We start from the raw sequence: 6,702 nt of genomic DNA, 5'->3' as shown, positions 1-6,702 counted from the left end.
TCCGCCGGGGCGGGAGCTATTGTGGCTCTCCGTCCCCCGCAGCCTGTCAGCTTTGGTTCCCGGCCCTCACAGGGACGTAGCATCACTCCCTGCTGGGTGGGGCGGCCTCCACAAGCCCTTGGGTAAGGCTCTTTAAAAAAAATTTTTTTTAATTATTGATTTCAGGGAGAAGAAGGGAGAGGGAGAGAGAGACAGAAACATCAATGATGAGAGTCATTGGTCGGCTGCCTCCTGCACGCCCCCTGCTGGGGATCGAGCCCGCAACCCCCGCACGTGCCCTGACCGGGATGGAGCAGGGATCTCCTGCATCTTGGGTCCATGCGCAACTGCTGCGCCCCGGGCAGGCTGGGCAGGGCCTGGCTCTTTACCTTTTTCTTCCACCCCCCTGCGAGACTTTTCCTTCTCTCCAGAGTGGGGCTGCGGGCGCTGCTGCCTCAGGGCTGGGGGCAGAGGTCGGCCCTCCAGATCAGGTTCCTCCAGAACCTCTGCAAAGGCCCCGTGGTCGCGTGTGTATATGGGCATGCAGTGTTGCACACACAAACAATAGAGTTTATTGAGCGTCTGTGTATCGTGCACTACGCAATGTTCCCGGGACCCCTATGCTGCTCTTGATCACGGAGATACCTCCTAGGATATAGAGGCAGGACTGGAACTTAATCTGTCTCGCTTCACAATGAGTTTATGCCACCTCTCAGAGACCTCAAAGGAAGGAGCAAGACACACAGAGCAAGCCCCGATTGTTTAGTTATTGGGGTATAATTACATATTATGTACGTCACTCATTTAAACTGTTCGTTCCATGGTTTTTAGTATATTTACAGAATTGTGCAACAATCACAATCGATTTGGGAATAGGTGCACCACTCCCAAAAGAAACCCTGTACCTTTTAGCTATCACTGTCAATCCTCCCAACTCCTCCTGCCCTAGCCAACCACTAATCTTTCTGTCTCTTTAGATTTATGTATTCTGGGTATTATATATAAATGGAATCCTATGTGTGAATTTTGTGACTAACTTCTTTCACTTAGCATAATATTTTCAGTGTTTATCCATATTGCGGCATGTATTAGTACTTCATTTTTTTATGCCTGAATAAAATTGTGTGATATAGGTACTGTATTTTGTCTTTCCATTCATCAAAAAGTTGTTTCCACCTTTTAGCTATTATGAATAATACTGCTGTGAATGTTTGTGTACAATTTTTGTGCAGAGCTATATTTTCACTTCTCTTTGATATGTCTATATCTGTATCTGTATCTATATATCTAGGAGTGAAATTTCTGGGTTACATGGTAACTCTATGTTAAATAATTTGAATAACAACTACCAGACTGTTTTCTACAGTAGCTGTGCCTCATTTTACAGTCCTACCAACATTATATAAGGATTCTGATTTCTCCACATCCTTGCCAACACTTGTCTGACATTTTCATTATAGTCATCCTAGTGGTTTTGAAATGGTATCTTGTGGGTTTGACTTGCATTTCCATGATGATTAATGACTTGAGCATCTTTTGCTTATTGATCATTTGTATATCTTCTTTGGAGAAATGTCTATTCAAGTCCATCGCCCATTTCAAAATAAGGTTATGTATATTTTTATAAGAGCCCTGGTAGCTAGACATTTGTTGTTCTTTTCTGCCTAACATTCTGATTCTTAGAACTTGCCTTCCTTACTCCTTTATACCCTTCTGGGGCTGCCCTAGAACCCTTCCTACTCTGGCCACAGTAATTGGCTCAAGGATGAGCAAGTGACTCCTCCTTGGGTTTTATTTATAACTAGAAACTCTCCCTCCCTTCTGAGGACCTAAGGAAGTGCCCTAGAAGCAGCCAATGTTGACCAGTGGAAGAGTTAGAAGGAAGAAAGCCAAGAATTTAAATAAGCAAATGCAGAAGATGGGTAAAGAGAGAATTCATGTCGCTTGGAATGACTGTGGCTGAGGTCATCTTCCTCTCTAGACTTGACATTTTGTACGCCAGTATAATGTTAAGCTAGTTTGAGTTGGAATCTCAACCTTAAGACTAATGGTCTTCCTCTGGGCCTGTAAGACTTGGTCCAAATCTCTCCACAGAGGGAGCTCTCACTCCAGAGAATGAAGCCACACTTCAGATGGCAAGAACTCAACATATATCTGGAGATTTAATAATATTGGTTTCAGGAGTGGTGACCAGATGGTTCCTGAACAGCAGAGGGTAGGGGCAGGACCAGAATGAGCTCCGCAGGGGAAGGTGTGGCGCTGGGTAACAGCAGGTTGAGGCATTAGTAGGTAAGAAGGATTTGTAGTGAGTGCCAGCAGCAATCACACGCAGCACTCAGTAGGGTCTTATCATCAACAGCTAATCCTTGGAATAAGCCTGTAGGGGTCCAGAATAGCCACTGCGGCGTACAAGTTATTTTGAGCTGAAGGCATTTGAGAATAGGTTCCCCGTCCACGCCCCAAACTTCCTTACCTACCTAAATGGTGAACCTCCCAAAAGAACTGGTCTTGATGGTAAAGTCCCTCTCTGAAACCAGGGAAGATTGAGTAGAAGTGGGCACCACACTCAAACAGACTTTGTTGCAAAACTCACATTTATTCTCTTAAGGGCCCGTTTATCTTTCCCAGAAGTAATTTGTTTTCTCCTAAGGGTCCTTTCTTGCCTCTTCCCTATTAAGAAGTCATTTGTTTTCCTGTAACTGCCCTTTTCCCCTCCCCACCTCCTATTAAGATGGTAAATAAGCTCAAATTCTAAGGGCCTTCTGGAGTCACATTTTTCTGTGAACTCTTCCGTATATCATACATATATGAGTAAAAATCTGTCTTTTCTGTTGTTAAACTATCTTTTGTTAGTTTAATTCATAGGCCCCCAGTGACTGAACCTAAGAGGGTGGAGGGAAAGTTTTTCCTCCCCATCAAGACCATGGCAAAGGCAGCTTCTGGCTCTGTGGCAAATTTGGCAGATCAAAGTATTGCTAGACCTGGCAGTAGAACCAAACAGCAGCAGAAAGGAGGTAGAAAGATTCCAAAGTCCCAGCGTAGGTATAGTCCCTGTGATTCTAGGTGAACTTTGTACGATTTTTGAGGAAGAAAAAAATCCTAATGTTTCCCAATTGTGTGAGACAGGTTAGTAAACCAGGACAAGTGGAATAGGAAAGCTGAGACAGTTAAATGACAAAGCAGTTTACAGCCGTCTAGGAAATCACAAAATCCTATCTTCCCTAACCAAGTACACTTAAGAGTAAATGGTTTACACTTCTCTCCAACCAGAGGTAAACAGTTTAAATCCCACCCACCCCCCCCCACCCCACCCCGGCTCAGGGAGATAGATAACAGAAATCCACCAGGTCGCTCAGAGGAGGCCAGAATTCAAGGCAATGGTATCTGTGTGGGTTTTTTACTTTGTGAAGGAATGATTTCGGGAGTACATTCATTAAAGCTGGGGACAGTGAAACAAAGAAGGGCTTAGGATAGCAGAAGCAAGCTTTAGTAAACGTACTTTCAAAATCACCTGGACTCACACTGTGAAATCTTTCCTGCACAAAGTCAAAAGCGCACACACTCCAGGCCAGCCCAACACAGACCCACTTGGGCCAGGTCCCTTTCTGGTGACACGGGGATTGAGGTGGTGGCATAAATTTACAGTAGGGATTCTGAGTAGTGACCCAAACCAAGATTATGAATTGTTATCTGGCTATTGGTTTCCCAGCTCTCTTTAAGCTCTGAGGGACAGGCATTTCCGCCAGGTTCAAAGAAAGGCCCTACGGAAGCCAACAGAAAAACAGCTGCTGCCACAGCCAACTCTGGCCCTTCTAGCCAGAAGGGAGTTGGGCAAATGCCTAATCCTCACTCTCGCCTTACGCACTGCGAGGCTTTAGGAAAATAAGTACTAGCCAGCTCTTCTCAGCAAAATGGTTGGGGACTCCTCTTTGAAGATTCAAGGAGACATTTTTTTTGCTTAGTATTGTTCCTGGATTCTCTGTTTCCACTGATTGCTTGTTCAGGTGGAGAGTTGCTTTCCAGAAGCCAGGCGACTGACTACATGGGCTTTCTCTCTGCCAAAGAAAGGAGTAGAGAGGGGCAGAGAGGGAATAGTGTGGACAGGAAAGACAGCTGGGGTGCTCTAAGTCACAACGGCGGTTGGCAGAGTAATAAGCATTTAGTGAGGAGTGAGATTTATAACCACTCCAAGGGCTTACATTAATTAAAAAGAATTTTAACAACTGTAGTGGAAGACTTGAATCTAGTGTCCGCTTCCATCCTAAGCAATGATCCTTTTCAAGGCTGAGTAACTGTTAATAGGTCTATATTTGCATAATGACTTTCTTTTAATTCTCTAAATTGCCCCCAACCATTTGCTTTAGGAAACCTCTACTGCCCCTTTTCTCCCATCACCGTCATCTCAGTTCCACTGATATGTAAAAATTAGGTAATTAGTTTTTTCCAAGGACTATGCCAAATTTATTGTAAGGCGTTTTAAATCTTGGGTTAGCAAAGAGAGTGAGAACGTTTACTGGCAGGAAATACAGAATCAGGGGGGGAAATATCAGAAAATGTTTTGGCCCTTTTTTGTTACAGGGACTGTGAACTCAGAGAAAGGTGGTCAGTTGTGGTGTCACTTGTCGGGTTTTGTTTTTTTTCTGGGCCTGGTGCTGAAATACAACTGAGGCCTAGATGTTATCTCTAGGGAAGAAAGGTCACCCTACAATTGTCCTTCGCTAGGCACCCAGGGTTTTCTGCCCCGGTGACCTTCTGTGCCTGGCCCATCGTCCTTGCTCTGTTCATGTCTGTCTAACTGCCTACAACTGGTCAGAACTTCATTATCCTGAGGGCTTAATGCTTAAGGGCTATTCTCAGGCCCCCTTGTTCTTTTCTTCTTTAAGAGAGTCTAACTTGCATGACCAGCAACATGCCAGGGGAGGAAAGGTCAGGGGAGGGTCTGAACTGCATGACCAGCGATAATGCTAGGGGAGGAAAGGTCACCCTGGGGATGAGGGCCTTGTTTTTCCAGTTTAGCCCGTCACTAGGCACCTGGAGCTTTCCACCCTGGTGACCTTCTGTACCTGGCCTATCGTCCTTGCTCTGCTCATATCTGTCTAACTGCCTACCACAGAATGGGGAGTAGTTACATAATTATTTGGAATTCTATAAGGGAGGTTTGTCTCTTCCCCTCCATTTATTTGTTACTTACTTATTTATTTATTTAAGTATATCTTTATTGATTTCAGAGAGAGGAAGAGAGAGGGAGAGATAGAGAGAGAAGCACCAATGATGAGAGAGTCATCGAGCGGCTGCCTCCTGCACGCCCCCTACTGGAGATCGAGCCCACAACCCGGGCATGTGCCCTGACTGGGAAGCGAACCTCGATCTTCTGGATCCTAGGTCGATGCTCAACCACTGAGCCATGCCCGGCCGGGTCCCCTCCATTTATTTAAATACTCAATCTTTTATTTATACAGTATGGACTTGTGGATATTTATTTTATGTTTTGGGTTATATCACCCAATACTACCGTATCAGCCATGTGTTTCTGATTCTTTGGCATCTGGGTCCTGCTGACTCTGGAGAGACGGCCCCTCCCAGGGCTAGCCAATTCCTGGAGACAGTAAAGGACTGTCCTCTGAGTGTGCCTTTCAAATGTCAACCAACCAATCCAAGGCCTGCATCCCCACTCCTCCTCTATGGGGTGCTCACACTCAGGACTACTAATCCCTTGCCCTAATTAGCCAGGTCCAGGTACCAGACAACTAGGGACAGCACCTGTGACCCAGAACTGCTGAAATGAATCATACCAGCCAATCCTAAACCTGCCTATGCTTTGACTGTTCCTTCCTACAGAAACCACAATAAAGGCTCTTGCCCACATTTTCCCATTGCTGCTTTTTGCCTCCTGATCAACCCCAGTGATTCCTCATGTGGCCCCCTGTGGCATGGGCTACCCCTCCTCTTAGGAACTGTAACACTATATTTTCAGTGGCAGTTGACTCCTGATCTGTTAGCCTTCACCATACTTGAACAGCCTACTCTTTAAAACAATTACTACTTATTTTGTTGCTCAAATTGTTCCAGCTTTGCCTTTTGGGAGCTCTCTCAGGTTGGCTTCTCTGTCCCCTCTGCATGCTCCCTGTCCTCTTGTTTTTGAGCACTCCCTTACTTCCTGGCACTGCAAGATGCTCCTCACTCAAATAATGGTAAAGGATGGTAAAGAGACACAAGCACACCTCTGGTCGTGTAAGCTAGGTCCAGAAAAAAGAAAAGAAATTCCTTCTCAACACAATTACTCTTTTGCAACTTGTCGAGTTAATGCCATTTTCAGGAAGAATATTCTTTCCTTGTATGTGATCAGACATTGTGGTTGAGAAAGAACTACTCGCCTTGGAGGTGTGCCTTGCTTTTGGGGTACATATCTGAGGATATCAAGTGCATCTAACACTAGGGATTATGTCACTCTCCCAGAGTCAGCTGTGACTAAGCAAAGTACAGCCTCTTGGGTGCTCTAGCTTTCAAGTCCCTGCCAAAGACAAAGGGGGAGAATGTTCTTGTCCTTCAGGGAGGGCAAGGGGCTCCTGAGGGAGTGGGTGGCATGGGGGCATCTCACCCTGGGCTTCAAAAAGAGGCTACATTAGCTGGAGAAGGGTCGAAGGAGGAGGGAGAGAGGGAGCACTGACGTTAGGCTCCCTCCTTCTGAAGATCTAGTCTGCAAGGCTTCCCTGGTGTGTATTA

At 45.5% G+C, this 6,702-nt stretch overlaps 1 long non-coding RNA gene across 1 annotated transcript in view; it reads left to right on the top strand.

Annotated features, from left to right (window-relative positions):
* The first annotated feature begins 2 nt into the window (after positions 1–2).
* LOC308563789 overlaps positions 3–6,702 on the top strand; it is a 34,629-nt gene continuing 27,929 nt past the window's right edge. Inside the window, exon 1 of the long non-coding RNA XR_013999844.1 lies at positions 3–122. This is a non-coding gene — a long non-coding RNA (uncharacterized lncRNA). The remainder of the gene's footprint in view (positions 123–6,702) is intronic.

Source organism: Miniopterus schreibersii (genome assembly GCF_964146895.1).
Source record: "Miniopterus schreibersii genome assembly, chromosome: 11".
NCBI classification, from domain to species: domain Eukaryota; kingdom Metazoa; phylum Chordata; class Mammalia; order Chiroptera; family Miniopteridae; genus Miniopterus; species Miniopterus schreibersii.
Note: the sequence above shows the minus strand (reverse complement) of the source record. Positions and strands in the feature narration are given on the sequence as shown.